Consider the following 19,158-nt stretch of genomic DNA (forward strand, 5'->3'; position numbering starts at 1 on the left):
TGCAGGGGTGACAGAGAGACATCCAGCTTCCAGACCAAGTAGCGGCAGGGGTTTCACAGAGTCTCCCTGCCTGGCAACAGGATTGGTTCTGGCTGCCCACACTCCAATCTCTCTCTCCTTGAGATTATGCAAACGACCTAACATCCTTTAAAATAATGGTCTTTAAACATTTTAATTTATGTACTTCCAAAATAAATTTAATGAACCTGGTTTTCTAAAGTGCTCCGGTCATTATGTACTAGGTGCATTTTAGGAGCATTTTTTTCTACATAAGTAAACATTCTACCTTTAAGAGTGCAGTTTAATCTACCTCACGGAAATAAACATCAAAAGGAAAAGGTTTTGAGCCACTGGTAAATGTGGTGCTTACAAAAGATATACTAATTCTTATTTTAAGTGCATTATTTACAGTTGATTTCACAATGTATTTCCATTAAGTTCATCTAAGTCCAATTCTTACATAATACAAATAACTGGCCCAACAGAGCAGTGGTTGATAAGGAATAGCAGGAGATTGCACCTACGTGAAAACTGAATATACGCCTATGATATCAATTGGTTATTTTTTTTAAGATTTTATTTATTTGAGAGAGAGAATGAGTGAGAGAGAGAGAGAGAGAGAGAGAGCATGGACAGAGGAAGAGGGAGAAGCAGCTTCCTCATTGAGCAGGAAGCCTGATGCGGGGCTCCAGGATCATGACCTGAGCCCAAGGCAGACGCTTAACTGACTGAGCCACCTATGTGTCCCTATGATATCAGTAATATTTTGGCCAAAATAAATGAACATGCTTTTTCTACAAGTCTCAATGAGTGTTTAAGGAAATGTAGAGCGCCTCTACTTATTTTCAAGGTCATTTCCCAACTTGAATATCAAATGTTGACATGTTGGAAGTGAACTTGGGGCTTCTCATCTTCTCCTCTTGGAAATAAAGCAAAATAGTCAACTCAGATTGGGTGAATGCAGGTGACATTTGGCAGCATACTGCTACTCTCCAACATACTTTTATTTTTTTAAATTTTTAAAAATTTATTTATGATAGTCACAGAGAGAGAGAGAGAGAGAGGCAGAGACATAGGCAGAGGGAGAAGCAGGCTCCATGCACCGGGAGCCCGACGTGGGATTCGATCCCGGGTCTCCAGGATCGCGCCCCGGGCCAAAGGCAGGCGCCAAACCGCTGCGCCACCCAGGGATCCCTCCAACATACTTTTAATACATTCTAATTTATTAATTCTAAGATGCATAAAAAGACAGATAGGAGGAAGGAAGAAAGGAAGGAAAGGAGGGCAAGTGGATTGCCTTGGAAGGGAGGGAGGAAGGGGTGGATTGCCTTGCCAGGAGTTTGTCACCTGGATGAAAAGGCTCTGCTAAATTTAGTAGTTTGACCCTCTTTGCTTGGCTCTCACAGAACTCTTCCATAGTAGTAATGCATTCTTTAACAATAACCAGGGGATAGAAAAGGCAAGATCATTAAACAAAACTTGTCATCCCTCCTGCCACTTCATTCTATAATATACCTGAATTCAAGACATCCCAAAATATCTTGTTTCTACACTTGTTTCATCAGAAATATGGCTAAGACAGAAAAAGACACACTGCCCTAGTGTAGGATGACAGTGTGTTGAATAAAGGAAGCTTCCCTAACAGCAATATGTTAAATTGCTGCATTACCACTCTGGAGTTTATTTCACCCCAGTGCGGTGTTCCAAATTCGGTACAGGAAGGGTACTAGTCACTCATTCATTCATTCTGTTTCAACAAAATGGAAAGTAGCGATTATGAATGGGGAGGCAGGAAAGGTAAGCCAGTGTGGCATCTTAACTTCTGGCACACTGGAAGGCAGATTAATTTTGAGAAGGAGCACTTTTAGAAATTTGAAAATTAGAAATTGATTCTCTTAAAAAGTCGAAGACATGGAACCCATTCTCCAAAGCTGGAAACTGGTGATTCATGTATGGAATCTCAATCTGCAAGTACTGAACATAACCCTACAGACATGGAGACTGGTGCCCCATGTATAGAACCTGAATCTCCAAGTGTGGAACACGTCCTTACAAATGTGGGCTATGTAACTTTAGATACGAATCATAGGATTTCAATAGTAGAAATTTGCTTCTCAAGAAAATCAAATCTTGCCCTGTTCACAGGAAACGTGGTACTCCATATGCAGAATCTGAATCTCCAAGCTTGGGATCTGGCACTCTTTGTGTAGAAGTCAATGTCTGATCATGAAAAATGTGTGGAGCCTCGAACTCCTGGCACGGCACCTGGTATAAGGATTATAGAGGTAGGTTCTGCTTGCATGGAGCCTGAGCTCTGTTTATGAAATCTGAACTTTGAGGCATTGATTTAGCTTTCCTAGTTGTGAATTCTGCTTTTTCGAGTATATGATCTGGTCCTCCACACAAAACCTGCCCTTGTAGACATAAACCTTGGCCCTCCAAGTATGAAGTCTGACTTTCTAGGCATGGAAAGTGTATCCTGATGTGAATTCTTGCCTCTTGGGCATAGAATCTAGCTCTCTAGTTGTGGGATCTGGGCCTTTCTGTGTAGAGACCTGTTAGATATGGAATTAGATCTTCTAGGCATGACATGAATATGAAATATCTCTCTCCAAGATAGGAATTTGGCCTTCTGGGGGTGAAACCAGAACCTTATAAAATCTCATCTAGTCTATGACTGAGAAAATTCAGGCTTAAGGTTGAGTGACTTTCTGAAGTTTTAGCGATTGACTTTCATTGGATCTGCACCCGGAACCCAAGTCTCCAGCTTTCCAGCTGGTGCTCACTCTCACTACACCAGACTGTTGTTCTGCTTATCTTGCTCCCTCTGCAGTGGTGTGGAAAGGAAAAGAGAACAACACAGGAATCGGAACGCCTAAAGTCAGCTGACAGGTCTGCCCCATCTGCCTCTGTGTCCTTTGGATTGTTCAACCATAACGAATTTTCCCACCTTCCATTTTGTGCGAAGATGCTCGCTGAGACTGGTTCCAGCCCTGGCATTCTCTTCTCTGCCTCTATTTTGTGCTCCTGTCTATGAAGTGCCTCTTGCCTTTGTGTTCAAGCTGTGTGAGGCCCAATTAGTCTGGGGCAAACTGGGCCATTTGAGCAAGAAGCAACCTGAAGATTAGCTTTGATCCCACCCTGACCCTTTCTACCTCCTGCGGCTTCCTCCATGATTTCAGCTGTTGCCCAAGGAAGGTATTTTTTTATTTGGTTGAAGTTTCCCATTCAACCCAGAAAATCAAATATCATTTTGACAGATCTCAGCTTAGGAAGTCAGCCTTGCAGCTGCCTGGGGTGCCTCACGATCTCTTCCTATTCAAGGGCCTGCCTTTTCTCCATTTTACAGTTCTGGCCTTACTTCTGTTTTGGCTAACAGGGGTTGGTTGCCTGGGGGACTCGGATCTGGATAAGGTTGCTGCTTGGGTCTGAGCAGAGGAGAGTATTAGGGCCAGGAGACTAACCTGGGGCTGGAAGAAGTCTTTAGAGCATCTCCTATCCTGTTCCCAAAGGGCAACCACTTTGAATTCTTTGTCCCTCATATATCTGAAAAATAAACTTCTAATGCTTTGTGTGGATTTTTCAACTTTAAATATCCATTTTTAAATTTAATTTTAATGCCAGTGTGTTAACATAGAGTGTTACATGCATTTCAAGTGTATGATCTAGTGATTCAGCAATTCCATATATTTCTCAGCGCTCATCAAGATAAGCGTATTCTTCATCCCCATCACTTATTTCACCCATTCTCCTGCTGGTAAACATCTGTTTGTTCTTTACAGTCACGTCTGGGATTTTTTTTGGGGGGGTGGTGGTTTTTGGTTTGTTTCTTATTCTTTTTCCCCCTTTGTTCATTTGTTTTGTTTATTAAATTCCACACACGAGTGTCTTTCTCTGACTGGCTTATTTTGCTTAGCATTGTACGCTCTAGCTCCATCCACGTGGTTGCAAACAGCAGGGTTTCCATTTTTTTTCTTATGGCTGAATAATACTTTATTGTATATATATGTCACATATTTTTTACCCATTCATCTGTCAATGGACACTTGGACTGCTTCCACAGTTTGGCTATTGTAAATAATGCTGCAATGAACATAGGGATGCATGCATCTTTCTGAATTAGTGTTTTCTTTTGGTAAATACTCAGTAGTGTGATTACTGGATCATATGGTAATTCTATTTTTAATTTTTTGAGGAACCTCCATACTTAGACATTATTTATTTCCAGCAGTGGTAGATGAGTCTTTCACACATTTATGCATTCCCAGCTTCTCTCTGCCATCTGCCATACTGTTAGTTTTTTTATGACCCTGAAATATTGTTGACCCAGGACATGGAATGTGTTCTGATTACATTTCTTCTCTAGTTTCTCTCCATCCTGAGGGTCTACAGTTCTTTCTTTTTTCTCATTCTATTTCCTTTATCCTCGCCTCTCTTTTATTTTCCTCAAATCTTCATCATCTCACCTATTCTCTTTTTTAAATGATTTATTTATTTGAAAGAAAGAGAGAGAGAGAGAGCGAGCACAGAGGGTGGAGCAGAGGGAGAGAGTCTTCAAGCGGACTCCTGGCTAAGCACAGAGCCTACACGGGGCATGAGATCATGACCTGAGCCAAAACCAAGAATCTGACCCTTAACTGACTGAGATCTAGTCCTGTCAAGGAAACACTCCAATGTGCTTAAGAAAAAGGCATGGAGAGCTTACTGATAGCCAGGGATGCTTTGCTGGACTCTTTAAATCCTTAAAGCATTTCTTTCGATCCCGTGTGTTAAGTGTCTGCCATGTGACAGGCACTGACAATACAGAGATGGATAAAATATGGCCCCTGTGCCCAAGCACTTACTCCATCTCTTTCCGTTGCCCAGGATAGGGCCTCTCTTGTTCCCAGCACCTAGCCAGCCCAGCATCATCAGTAAATGTTTACTGAGTACCCATTTGAGACCCATCTTCACACATTTCACCCCAGTCCTGCCCCGCTCAGGCCCCAGATGAAGTGTTGCATGCTGCACCTTCTGACACCAATCCTTCCTTACAGAGCTTTACCCAGGGGAAGCAGTGTGCTGGGGACTAGGCTAAGACAGTCGGTGAACAGTAGCCCTGGCACCTGATCTCAGCTCTTGCTCTGCAGGCCTCCTCTGAGTCTCTGTCCGCCTGACTATAAAACCGTCAAGCATGTCCTGCCCTTCTCTCTTTCCCTTGCATGAGGCTGAGAACAGGGTATGAGTTTCTGACCACAGAAGACTACCTGAGGCGTATTCAATTACTCCTTAGAAGCATTACTTTCAGGGACACCTGGGTGGCTCAGCGGTTGAGCATCTGCTTTTGGCTCAAGTCATGATCCCGGGGTCCTGGGATTGAGTCCCACATTGAATCCCACATTGAGTCCCACATCAAGTCCTGCATCAGGCTCCCCATGGGGGGAGCCTGCTCGTCCCTCTGCCTATGAATCTGCCTCTCTCTGTCTCTCATGAATAAATAAATAAAATATTGTTTTCAAAAAAAAGAAGAACCATTACTTTCAGCTCATATAGATTCTGCAATTAGTTTTGAATGACAAAGAGTGTACCTATGCATCAAGAAATGGTCCCCTTGTCTTGCCCTGAGGGTCTCGGCACCTACTTACTTAGGACAGGCTTTTCCGCAGTTTGTTTGCAACGCTGCCCTCCCACCTCAGGTGTCTGTGTACCTGCCAGAGGCATTTCATGCAGCCCTCCATCTGGGCAGTAGATTACAGACCCCCACCCAACGCCGAGGGCCGCTGCAGATGGCCGGGCACCTGGGACTCCCGAGTCCCCGGGGCCATAGGGCCTAGCTTTGGACTTCCCTGCTTGGCTGGCAGCCCTGGAACCCCCAGCTCATCTAGCAGGGAGCTGTAAAGCTGGCCCCTAGCTAGAACAGCCTCCAGCCCAAGTCCACGCGGAAAAGAGGCGGAGGTGTTAAACCGCTGTACGTAACCTAATACCTGGTGAGTTAGCCCATGCAGGGCACGAAGGAGACGCAAGGCCAGCCACCTCGAGTCTGTGATGGGCCATCCCAGTGCCACCTGTCCGCGGAGCTACAGCCCTGCACAGTGGCCCCCACACAGCCCTTCCGGAGCCCTGGCTGCCTGCCACGGACACTTCTTGGGACTTCTCAGGTGCCCGAATCTCTCACCCTCATGGGTCTTTGGTGAAAAACCTGAGCCAGGAGCTTCCAACCTCCATTCCACACCACAGTCATCAAAATATTTTATTTTATTAAGATTTTATTTATTTATTTATTTGAGACAGAGAGAGAGCATGAGCAGGAGGAGGGGCAGAGGGAGAGGGAGGGAGAGAATCCCAAGCAGATGCCCTCCGGAGTGTAGAGCCCAACTTGGGGCTCAATCTCATGACCCTGAGACCATGACCTGAGTCAAAATCAAGAGTCAGACACCTAACCGACTGAGCCACCCAGGCACCTTTTTTGTTTGTTTTAAGATTTTATTTATTTATCATTAAAATATTTTAAAAATATACAAAAACATAAACAGTAATGTTACTCTCTCCCCATGGCTGGCTGTTGCCTTAGATTCTGACCCTAGCTCGCCCCTATAGCCTGGGAGAACCTGCTGCATGCGGCCCAGCTGCTCCGCCCTGGTGCTGTGTCTCCAGAAGTGCTCCCATCTGACAGCAGCGAGAATATGCCAAGCGCTTTCCCAGCCCAGGGCCTTCATACAAGCTGTTTCTCATCCCTGGGATGCTTTTCTCTCCACACTTGTCATAGCCGGTTCCTAAGTCGACATCCTCATAGACTTCTCTATCCCAGATAACCCCCCACCCCCGAAGTCCCTCACCTTCTCTTCCACCTGCTTCCTGCTCCTCTTCTCCAGGGCTCTTGTCACAAATTTTCATTGTGCAGCATTTTTTGTTGACTTGTTTATACTGTTTTTCCTTAAACAGTAAGCTCCTTTAGGGAGGGATCATGTCTATTTTAGCCATCCCAGCTTCTGGCACAGTGCATGGCACGTAGTAGCTGCTCAACAAATGCATATTAAATGTCAAAGGAATAAATGTCAGGAAATGAATTCAGGTCAGAGCGCTTCATGGGGAGCAGAGCTTGAGAACAGCAGTCTCAAACTTTTTTGCACATTAGGATCACCTGCGGAGGTTTAAAAATCCCCATAGCGGATAGTTGCATCAGAACAGCTAGGGGTGAGAATGTCTGGGGGTGAGACTCAGCACCTGTGTATGTATATAATATATATATATATAATCCTCAGATGATTTCAATGGGCAGCCAAGAACCCAGTGTATTAGAGCAGAGGTTCTTAAACATAGCAGCAGCAGCATCTGGGAACTTGTTGGAAATGCAAGTTCTTGGGTCTTACCCAGACCCACTGAATCGGAAGCTTTGGCAATGGGACCCAGAAATCCACTTTAATGGGCCCTCCAGGTGGTTTCAATTCAGGCTAATGTTTGACAGCCACTGAGTTAAGGAGTTATACTGTCCTCTTCCCATCTGGTCTTCTCTTGTTGGCATCAACAGTGGGAAATGGGGATGCTTTTTAGTGGGGTGGCCACCATCCCATTGTGTGGGGTACTGTCCTGCTTTTAGTCACACATTCTAGGTAATCCCTTAGTCCCAACAATAGGGCAGGTGGCCACCCACCCCCATCTTCAACTCAAATACCAGATCCACCAGACAAGTTGGATACATTGTGATGAGAGCATTAGCAGGCTTTAAAATGTGCATTTGATCCAGTATCCATGTGATGGCTCCCTTAAGTCATGGGGGATAGATGTACGGCTATCAGATATGCCAGTCACCATGGCTCCCACTCCAGAAGTCCACAGAAAGCAAACACCGCAGGGCTGTGCCCAGAGCCATCTCACTGAGTGCTCTACTTGGATAACGTGTCTTTGTTTTCCAAAGGAGGGCACCAGGGCAGTTAAGAAATAATTCCTAGAGACCCACTACCACCCTCCTAGACACATAAATGCTTTGGAAGAAAGTGAAAACAGGACTTTCCATCCAGTTCTCTCACAGGCAACAAAACGATGACATCATTCACAGGTTGCAAAGCCCTCCGCTGAGAGCAGCATCTTTTTTTTTTTCTCTTCAAAATGTATTTACTTTCAAATTTTCCAGTTAGCTGGGTATGCTACAAGAAAGCCTAGAAATTTGGCTTCAAGTTAAAATCACAAACCTGGATCTTCAATCTACTCCAGGCTTCCTCTCAAACCAACATTTACAAATGAGTTTAAAACCAAAATGCCCAAGGAAGTGAAAGAAAGATTCTCAAGCTTCCTTTTAACTCAAAGTTTGGCTTCAAGAGTGAGTTTTAGCTTTCTGGGGGTCACAGCCAGCATCATTTGGAGGTGGTTTCTGGTCCAGGGGAAAAATGGTGAGCTAATTCTCCGCCGCTCCTCCCCCAGCCTCTGTCCCCCAGACCCCAAACCACAGCCCCTGAGCTGGGACCACTGAAAGAGATGAGCAGGATCAGTCCGGCCTTGTGTCTCTGGCTCCAGAGGTTCAGCTCTAAAGCCACTGTGATATAGTGCCCTCCTCACCAGTCACAATGCCTGGGTCCTCTCCTTGTCCCTGAAGGTTGAATTGCTGCCTGGGTTTTTGCTTTTTTTTTTTTTTTTTTTCTGGTAATGAAGTTCCTGGAATCAGAGTCCTGCTTTGTCCCTCCTGCTTCTTCTGGGCACTGTCTTGTCTCTGACTCCACCTCCTGAAATAGATTCCTGCTACCCTCAGCCCCTGGCCATCACCTCCCATTCCCTGGGAGCCTGTCCGCTAAAACAATGTCTGTGGCTACCAGATTTCTTCCCCTCAGATGCCCACCTTCTCAGGTAAAATTTTGAGATGTCACCCCCTTCTGATGGCCAATATTATCTACCACGACTACCTTCTTTGTTTCGAAAATGCTGAGTGAGCACTCTCCCAAGTGTCCTTACTTCACTCAACCTCAAAATCTACAGCCTTCTGATTAGATCATCTCTTTCTCTTTTTCTCTCTTTCAAAGGCCTAGAACTCTATTCTTTTGTTGTTGTTGTTGTTCCACTACTTCATTGAGATATGACCAACATCCAAAAAGTTGTGCAGATTTAGTGTATTCCACTCAAGGAGTTTGGAGATAAGTATCCACCCATGAAACCATCAACACACTCTATACCATAAACATATCCATCTTCTCCAAAAGTTTCCTCCCACCCTATTTTTTATTATTACTGCTATATATTTTTGTGATGAGAACACTTCACTAAGATTTACCCTCTTGGCTAAAGTTGAAATACACAACACAGTATTACTAACTATAGTCTCTGGGCTGTACAGTAGATCTCTAGGACTTAGTCATCTTGCATAGCCGAAAGCTGCTGCCCTTGACCACTACCTCTCACCTCCCTTCCCCTTAGAACGCTTTTTCTTTATATTTTCAGGAAAGAGGCTAGGGAGGACTGTTATGTATTTACATGGAGTGGTAATTTTGCAAATGTGTATTTGCACATCTGTTATCCTGTCAGGAAAAGGCCTGCAGACATGTGTATCCTCTATAGACCCTCCATCCAAGAAACAGGGAGGAACTATCTTCCTGGGCAGGGCATGGGATCCCATTCTTATTCCCCCAAACTATGCTTGTCTCAGGGGAAACTTGGTAAACTAATAATTATAGTTATTCTGCTAAATTTTATCCATAGAGTCTTCACCAAGGAGTATGGACTCAGAGAGAAGACAGGAACTAAATCTGCCTCAGTAAGTGAGGGAAGGTATCATGGAGTAGATGACTTTTGAGCTGTGTTTTGAAGGGTGGGCAGGAGTTCTCAGCATTTTGGAATTTCTCTGTGTTAAGATTTTACTTTCAATATATAGCTTTTCATGTCTCCTGAAAAGTCTATACAACCCAGCCTTTCAAACTGTATTTAATAAGTTCTATGACTAAGATCTAGCTAGTGAGGGGATGACAAAAGAATGTAAGATATGGTCACCACCTTGTAGGAGCATATGATTTTGATAGTATTGAGCATGACTACATATGTAATTAAATAACTTTTCCAAGATCAGTTTAAGTACTGGAATAGGAAGCACAACTATTTCCTTCACTGTTCTACCTCTCGTTTCAATACCATACTTGGAACTCATAGGTCCTCAGTAGAGGCTGGTTGAGTATAGGAATGCTTTGTGTGACAGGAAGGTTTGATTTTGACATTGAAAGCAGGGCCATGTTTGAATAGGCAGGAAGGGAGAGTGTATCCTGTCCTACGTGGCTTCGACTTTCTTGTGGGCAGCTTTGTGTCACCAACTAAATCGCAAACATCCTAGGGAAGGATGGTTTATGCATCTCTTATATTCAGAGGGAACTAGGTGGGTGCCTGGGTGGCTCAGTCAGTAAATGTCTGCCTTGGCTCAGGTCATGATCCCAGGGTTCTGGGATGGAGCCCCACATTGGGCTCCCTGCTCAGCAGGGAGTCTGCTTCTCCCTCTCCCTCTGCCTGCCACTACCCTGCTTGTGATTGCTTTCTCTTTCTCTCTCTCTCTGTCAAATAAATAAATAAAATCTAAAAAAAAAAAAAAAAAAAAAACAACCTAAAGGAAACTAGGTATTTTTTTAAAAAGATTTTATTTATTTATTTATTTATTTATTTATTTATTTATTTGAGAGAGAGAGCCTGAGGGAGAGGGGAAGAAAAACTCAAGTAGACTCTGCACTGAGCCCCGAGCCTGCTGCTGGGCTCGATCTCACAACCCTGAGATCATGACCTGAACCAAAACCAAGAGTCTGACGCTTAACTGACTGTACCACCCAGCCCTCCCACCCCGGGAACTAGGTATTTAGTAGATGGTCATAAATATTAGTCCGATTCAAAGGCAAGCTAGAATTTAATATGCCTTTAACTGAAAAATTACAAAAATATTGGTGATGGGACAGGATGATTCCTTTCAGATGTCCCAAGGTTTTCTCTACCCAAGCTAGGTTTATTTGCGTGTAATCCACATATTAGTGGATAAACACATGTTCACTGATATATGTGAGTATATACAAAATGGATACTGTCACTATCTGTATGGAACTTACCATTCTGCAGTTGAACAAGATGGGCAAATATCATCATTTGAAATATAACCTCAAGAACTCGAAAGCAAATCTTGACAGGTTAATCTGGGCACAAGTGCTGGAGGAGGAGACACGTCTCGAGCTGTTATTGATAGCTACGACTAGTAAGGTTCCCTGAAAAGGTCAGAATTTGCTAGAATTTCTCCCTCCTCTCATTACCAGGGCTTGTGTTCCCCAGGCGAGTATAACAAAGCGGCAGCTGCTCACTCATGTGCTGCATCTGTGATAAGAAGAGCTCTTGCTTTGCTACCAACAGGTCTGTGTTACTGGTACTCTCTGTTAATTTTGTTTTGGTAATGCCAAACTGCGACGATTAGAACCGTGGACGACCATTCCTCCGAGGTCAGGTCCTGTAGTGTAGACTTAGAAAATTAGTCAGAAGTATGAACTGAGCGGCGAGGTTTCAAAATTCATTGCCTCAGGATGCCTGGTGGCTCAGCGGTTGAGCGTCCACCTTCGACTCCGGACATGATCCTGGGGTCCTGGGGTTGAGTCCTACATCGGGCTCCCCGCAGGGAGCCTGCTTCTCCCTCTGCCTGTGTCTCTGCCTCTCTCTGTGTCTGTCATGAATAAATGAATAAAATCTTAAAAAAAATTCATTGGCTGAAAATGTGCCAATCTGCCCTATGAATAAGCAAGAATGAGGTGGGGTTCACAGAGCAGGATCTAGGCACCTAGATAGGAAAGAGTGAAAATATTCTATGAGTTAGTACCTGGAGGAGGAACTACCAAGTGGATGCAATGTATTCCAAATTCTGGAAAAGTCGACTTTGTGAGTCTAGGCTCATGTCCAGTGGGAATAAAATCTCTCCTTCTTTAACTGTTGGACTCTGTCAAATCTCTGTGTCCCACCCCTGGGTTCCCACCACCCCACTGCTGGAGTATCCAAAGTTATCCCTTTGATTTAAGGCAATTATAGCAGGAGGTATTCTCTTTGAAAGTATGAAAGCATGTCCTTATGGAAACAGTTTTCAAACCTTTTTTTTTTTCTTAACAGAAAACCCCTTTTGTTCCTAATAATAAAACCTGCCCTGGCTGAAACAGAGGAGGGGGCCTGGGCCTGCCCCCTCAGCCTCACCTTTGCTGGGCTGGTCTCTGAGACATTTGTGCAGAAACCCAAGGCTGCTGGGAACACTGTTTAGAAAGCTTTGCTGCCGACAAACCAACCAGGCAAACTCATTTGTGGGACAATAGGGGAAACGGGAATATGGACTGGGGATTAGATGAAACAAAGGATTTATTGCTCATGTTAGGTATAATACGGTATTGCAGCTATGTGAGAAAGTCAATGGTATCATTATGTGAGAAAATGTCCTGAGTTTTTAAAAGACTCCTATTTCACGATGTCTGGGATTTGCATAAAAAAGAAGTAAATATGGAAACACGAAAATGTTACAGCCAGGTGGCACTATCATGATATCCTTTCTGAAAAACGCAAAAGCAGTGCGTTAGGCTGTAAGGGTCACGGGCCTTTAGTAGGAAGGAATAGGTCACCCACACAGATTGCCTCGGAGGCCTCGGAAGCCAGGTGCAGGGCAGGGCACAGAGGCCATGGGGCGGGGTCTCCTGTGTCCTCTGCAGCCACTCACCACCTGGAGTGTTGACAGGACATCAGGCTACACCCCAAAAGTGTCCTTAGGTAAAGGATGCACAACATTTGTTAGCATGAGGCTCTGAGCTGGCCCCAGGCGCTTCCTCCCTGGCTGTTGGGCCCCTCCTGCCCCTCTCCTCCGAGCAGGCAGGATTGCCTCTGTGCCTTGCTCTACCCTGGCACTTGCTGCCTGAGATGAAAACTGAGCTGATCAGTGTGTGCCTTTTCTCCCTGTCCTGGGTATCCAGGGATCCTAGGAGAGCGGCTCTTGTTACCAGGAAGCTGACAGAGACCCTCCTGGGAGCCCTTTCCCTTCACAGAACCATCTTCCACTGCCCCCTGGCTGGAGCCAGCGCTGTTCTTGCTCCTTCTTGCTCTGTCCTCTGCCAAAGTCAGCCTAGGGAGCCGAGCTATAGATTCTGGGACGGAAGGGACTTCTGAAATCAAGAAGTACAGCCTCCCAAGCAGAGCAAGAATCCCCTCAGACATCGCTGATGGGGGCATAGGGGTCACCTGGCTTCTGCTGAAATGGCTCCATTTGAAACCCTTCCCACAGACATTTACAGAATGCTTCTCTGCGTCGGGGACAGCACAGGGCCCTCGTCAGGGCCAGAGGCCAGGAATATCTTCCAGGGACAGTGAGAACTCAGGAGCAAACAACTAAGAGACTTCCTGCTCCCCTGGACACTTAGACACCCCGGCCCCTGACTGCAGACCCATGCCTGGGGCGGCAGCCACCCCACTCTGCGCCCCAGACAGGCCCCTCTCCTTGCAGCAGGGAAGAGGTGGGCAGCTGGCAGGTGATTCGTCCATTGGCGAGGATGATCCTTGTCAATATGCTGCCCTTAGCTTTGCAAGGTCAGGAGCTCAGGTCTTGCGGGGTCCAGGCCTGTGTAATCACAGGTCACGAGAAGCACGCGTGCTGGAAGGCCAATCTGCAAATGAGTAATGAATGAGCATGGCTGTCCGGTAACCAGAATATTCACAGCTGCCTTCTGAGACACCCATTTCCCAGAATGGCATTTATAACCAGGAGGTTGCTTAGTGAGCACAGAATCAGCCCAGGGGAGGGGGGTGGCTGAGAAGGAGGTTTTACTCAGGTTGCGAACAGACGGATTTTTCCACTCAGATCTTTCCACACATAGAATACCTCAGGGGGACTCTTTTCACAATATGCTTCTTTCTAAACACCCATTTGTTTGGTAGCCATATAACACATCTCGGAAGATTACAGCTTTGTGCATCTCAATTGTACTTTCCTGAGGTTGTCTTGAGATTCTAGGTGTGGGGTAGATGACTTAATGACCATCTGGGAAACTCCCTGGCCCAAGGGTCTCTAATGCACCAGTTCTAGCATTTTTTTTTAATTAAACAAATTAATTGAAGTATAGGTGACACATTGTATATTAGTTTCAGGGTGTACAACACAGTATAGACAATTATATACACTATGAAATGCTGACCACGGTAAGTGTGGTCACCATCTGTCACCATACAAGGTTATTCCGATATTACTGACCATGTTCTCGACCATACTTCTTATCCTCTCGTAGTTCTGGCCTTTCTGTACCGATACACAGAGGGACTGGTTGCGAATGCAGCCTGGCAGCCCTCCTCTTCCTCTGGTGCTGTGTGATGATAACAGAGGTTAGAACAGGGCTCCCAACTCAGTGTAACAGGGGCCAGGTGTGCGTACAAAGGAGTGACGCAGGCTGGATAAAAGAACAACTTCAATCGGAGCTTCAGTATAAATATGCTTCTTAGCGCTCTTTCCTAAGAAAAAAATAGCACAGATGTGAGGATAAATGGCAGCTGATGCTCAGGGGCGTGAGGGGATGATGGTGAGCCCTGGGGACTCTGGCAAACAGAAGAGGGCATGTCCCTTCTCAAAATGATCAGTGCTCAGCTCCAGCAGGTGGGTGGCCACATGGGGATGAGGTCCTGAAATGACCAGATCTGATTTTTTTCAAGAGAAGTTGGTAATCTGGATTTTTAGGTGAAATCATCTGATTTTTTTAATGGCAGCAATCAGTTTAAATTTTTTTGCAAATGCTCCACTAAATAAACAAAACATACCAGGGCCAGATTCAGTCAGGCAGTCAGTTTGAAACTTCTGTCTTGGATGATTAAAGGATCCCATGATTAAATGTTTTAGAAAATACTAGTTTTAAAAAATAAAATAGGCAGAAAAAAACCAGGCAGATTTTTGTTGTTTTTTAACTATAGAACGTAACAGGGCTGGGGCACCTAGATGGCTCAGTCGGTTATGCATCTGCCTTCAGCTTAGGTCATGATCCTGGGGTCCTGGGATCGAGCCCAGGGGCGCACCCCCCTGCCCAGCCGGGAGTCTGCTTCTCCCTCTGCCCCTCCCCCCTGTGCTCCTGCGCGCACTCTCTCTCTCAAATAAATAAATAAAATCTTTTTTTTTTTTTTAAAGTACTTAGCAGGGCCCTTTAGATATTTGTAAGATAGATAAATACTTATAGATACTGTGTATTTGGGTCTCCAACTCAGGCTCATTGCATGGCCTAAGATCAATGTCTAAAGATGGCCAAGTGTGCATTTTCAGTAGCTCATTTGGTTTCATTTTAGCCTGTGGCTTTTTCTGACCTTTCCCCTGAGTTCAGAGGCACAGTTTTCTGAGGTCTCAGAGCCCGTGCACCCATGCTGACAGCAGTGGAACTCAAGATCAGAGACAGCCTGTCCCCACTCTGGAAGAATGCTCCCATTTTTCACCCAGCTCAATTTCTAGATTCTAGAACAGTTCAGCTCTATCCAGAAGCTGCAGTTCCTCAGCTAGGTCATCTCACCTCCCACAATGAGTTTCCTCATTCTTGCTTTTATCCCATGTTCATCATTCCATGTTAAATCGGCCTCAAAGCTCACCACCACCCACCCCTCCCAAAGAACTTCCTGACTTGCTCCCTCCTAGCCTGCCTCCCTTGCTGGTTCTGATAACCTCATAGAAAGACTAGGCCCATACTTAGGGCCCAGCAAAGCAGAAACCAAAAAGAGGAGAGAAGCACAGCTCTAATGAATGTATCCAGAAAGCTACAACTGGAGAATCTAGAAAGTTTTTAAAATGTCAGCAGCCATGTGAACCTTCAGTGTGGTTTTATTTTGGATTACACCCAGAGAAGCCAGACCATCATCTTTTCAGGGCTTGGGGCCTCTGCTAGCATAAATGGAATTGGTGTTTTTTTGGACTATTTTTATATGTTTGTCATCTACAGCTTTCCAGCAACCAAAAGGAATTGGTGACCACCTGCCATAAAAAAAACTCACATCTATGACGAGGGCTGACATGTGGCATCTGTCCCTCCTCTGCAGCACCCCTGCCCTTATCTCTGGCTAGGCTTACTGCCAACACCTCTGAATAGACCTCCTGCTTCCAACACCCCTCGCAGGGCCATCCTGTGCACTGCTGCCAGAATAATCTTTCTAAAACACACAGTGATTATATTACCTTCCTGCTTTTTGGTCATTTCCACCTGCATGGCAAGCTGCCTAAGGCATAAACTACACTTCTTTATATTTCCTATGTCGTGGTGCCTCTCAGACTTTGATGGGGAACTTATTCCAAATGCAACTGCCTGCTTCTCATCTCCAAAGACTCTCATCTAGTAGGACCAGGATGAAGTTGGGAATCCACCTTATATTTCCAGGCACGTCCCCCCAGGAGGCTGTGGTGCCAGAGGTCTATAGACTACACTACAAACTGAGAAGCGTTATCTTCTAAATCTGGTAAGGACCTAATAAATGGATAAAAGTTGAGTCATTCTGAAATGAATTTGTCTGTACTTTATCTGCCCTGAAAAGATTTTCTTTCTTTTTACAAAAATTTTTATTTACTTATGAAAAAGAAAGAGGGGAGAGTACACAGGCACAAGCAGGGGGTAAGGCAGAGGGAGAGGGAGAAGCAAACTCCCTGCTGAGCAGGAAGTCCAATGCGGGGCTCGACCCCAGGGCTCCCGAGATCATGAGCTGAGCTGAAGGCAGATGCTTAACTGACTGAGCCACCCAGGTGCCCCCAAAAGATTTCCTTCCCCTTTCCTTCACCCCAGAATCTAGTAGAGTATTGATTAATCTCGTGCTGAAGTGATTTTTAAAAATATTCAGAGAAGGAAAAAGAGGAAGGGGCATCTCAATGGCTTCCACCGCACCCCTGGGGGGTTAGAAAGGTGGTACTGCAGAGGCAAACGGTGTTGTCAGTGATGTCTGGCCCTTAAGTCTTTCCCATCTTTGCCTGCCCCCACCATTATTTGCCCCTCCACTGCACAATGCCAAAAGTAGCTATAGTTGATGGAAATATATTTTAGGCCCTAATTTCCCATCTGAATGTTCACTTTTTTTTTTAATTTTATTTATTTATTCACGAGAGACACACACACAGAGACGCAGAGACATAGGCAGAGGGAGAAGCAGGCTCCATGCAGGAAGCCTGACGTGGGACCCGATCCCTGGACTCTAGGATCACACCCTGGGCTGAAGGCAGGCAGTCAACTACCGAGCCACTCAGGCATTCCTGAATGTTCACTTTCTAAAAAGAGAAAAGAGAGCCAGAGTCAGAAGGAGCAGCAGAGAGCAACAGCAACATTAAAAAATAATACAGTGTGTGTTTCATTGAGCACTTACTATGTACTGAGCTTTGGTAGGCACCGCGCACATATAATCCTTAATAACCTGCAAATGGGTATTAAGTGTCCCCATTTCATAGATAAGGAAATTACCTGCCTACCTTCCATGACATCACAATGACTCAAGGAAGGGCAGTTAGGAAAAAAAAAAAAAAAACCCAAGGTATTAGGGACACCTGGGTGGCTCAGTGATTGAGTGTCTGCCTTCGGTTCAGGTCGTGATCCCGGGGTCCTGGGATCAAGTCCCACATCGGGCTCCCCACATGGAGCCTGCTTCTCCCTCTGCCTATGTCTCTGCCTCTCTCTCTGTGTCTCTCATGAATAAATAAATAAAATCTTAAAAAAAAAAAAAAACAGGGCATGAAACATAACCACTTATTCCAGAGTCAACCATCAGGCACATTTGTAATGAAGCTCCAAAAGGAGAAAGAGCCTAAAGAGGGAAGAAAAGCTCAGCCTAAAGGTGCTCCCTAAAGGGGTAGGAAATGACCCTTCTGGTCCCAAGAGCTCATGGACTGACTTTTTCTTGCATAGGTATGAATATCCCAACAGGCCTTAAATGTTGGGGGCTCTATGATCTATTCATCTCATTACCAGCCAAAGATGAGTCTTTAAAGGTAACTGACACCGCCTCAGGCACTGATTCCATTTCATTGATCAATGTTACAAGCTCAGAAATAAAAACAACTCCCTGGCTCAGGCTACCCATCAGCAAAATTGCTATAATCCCAGGCTTGAAATCTCTGCTCACCTTGGGGGTCCTCCTCACCTACACTCCTGAACTGCAGTCCTTCTGGCCACCTGGTGAAGTTCCCCCTCTGGGATTCCCCATGCTCACCAAGTGGCTCCCAGGTCCTGGCTGGCATCTCTGCCCACCCTCCTTCACTCATTCCTGCTACCCTCACTCCTTACAGGTTCTCCTGTCACAGGACTGACAGGCTTGGTTGCATGACAAGGATGTCATTCCTGCCTCCAAGTGGACGTGCTGACTTCCCTGTTTTGCTTCCAAAGTCACCCCACTGAGTGCTAGGATTTGTATAAGGTGCCCAGCCAGAGTGGCCTCTGCTCTGTGTTCTCACTCTTCTACTTCATAAATATTCCTCTCCTGAGGATCCCTGCCTAGCTGCCTTTGGGGCCCACTGGGCTCTGCTGCTTTGAGAGGCTCGTGTGCACACTGATGGTCACCCTTTCCTCCTTGGATGAGTTCAGAGCTGTGCAGTTCAGAGCTGTGGGCAAGGGGAGCCTTGAAAGCTGGTAGGATTCGGGTAAGTCGAGGGGGGCGGGGGAAAGCATCTTCAAGTGAGGAGAACGTCAAAGCCAAGGTGTGGGACAAGGCGTGGGCAGCAGTGGGGACGGGAAATGCCATGGAAAACCAGCCTTAGCAAAGCAGAAGGTTCACAAGCAATAGCATCAGGGGCCAGGCTTAAGAAATTTGATGTGATTTAATAAGCCGGAAACCATGTGGCTATGTGCATGGGGAAAGGTCGTGATGGGAACCGTGTTTCAGACTAAATAATCAGGCAACAGAAAAGGGGGCTCATTAGAGGGGGTTTCGAGAGGCCAGGATGTCAGCTTGGGGCTCTTGTACTTGTTTCGTTAGCAGCTGAACCACCTGCTCCCCCGCACCTGGAGAAGATGGCCTGGACGCCCACCGCACACCCCGTGTGATGTCCGTAAGCTCGGACTCCGTCCCGGTCACCCTGGCCCGGTGTCGAGCTCTGCTAAATGCTCGTTCTGCTTCTTGCAGTTTTTCCTTCAGCTCTGCCCCAATGGTGACCAAAATGAAATGTGTTCGATCTAGGTATGAATTTAGGTCTGATTCTGGGAAGGGGACACCAGTGAGGGTCAAGGT

The sequence above is a fragment of the Nyctereutes procyonoides genome, unplaced genomic scaffold (assembly GCF_905146905.1).
Source record: "Nyctereutes procyonoides isolate TBG_1078 unplaced genomic scaffold, NYPRO_anot_genome, whole genome shotgun sequence".
NCBI lineage: Eukaryota > Metazoa > Chordata > Mammalia > Carnivora > Canidae > Nyctereutes > Nyctereutes procyonoides.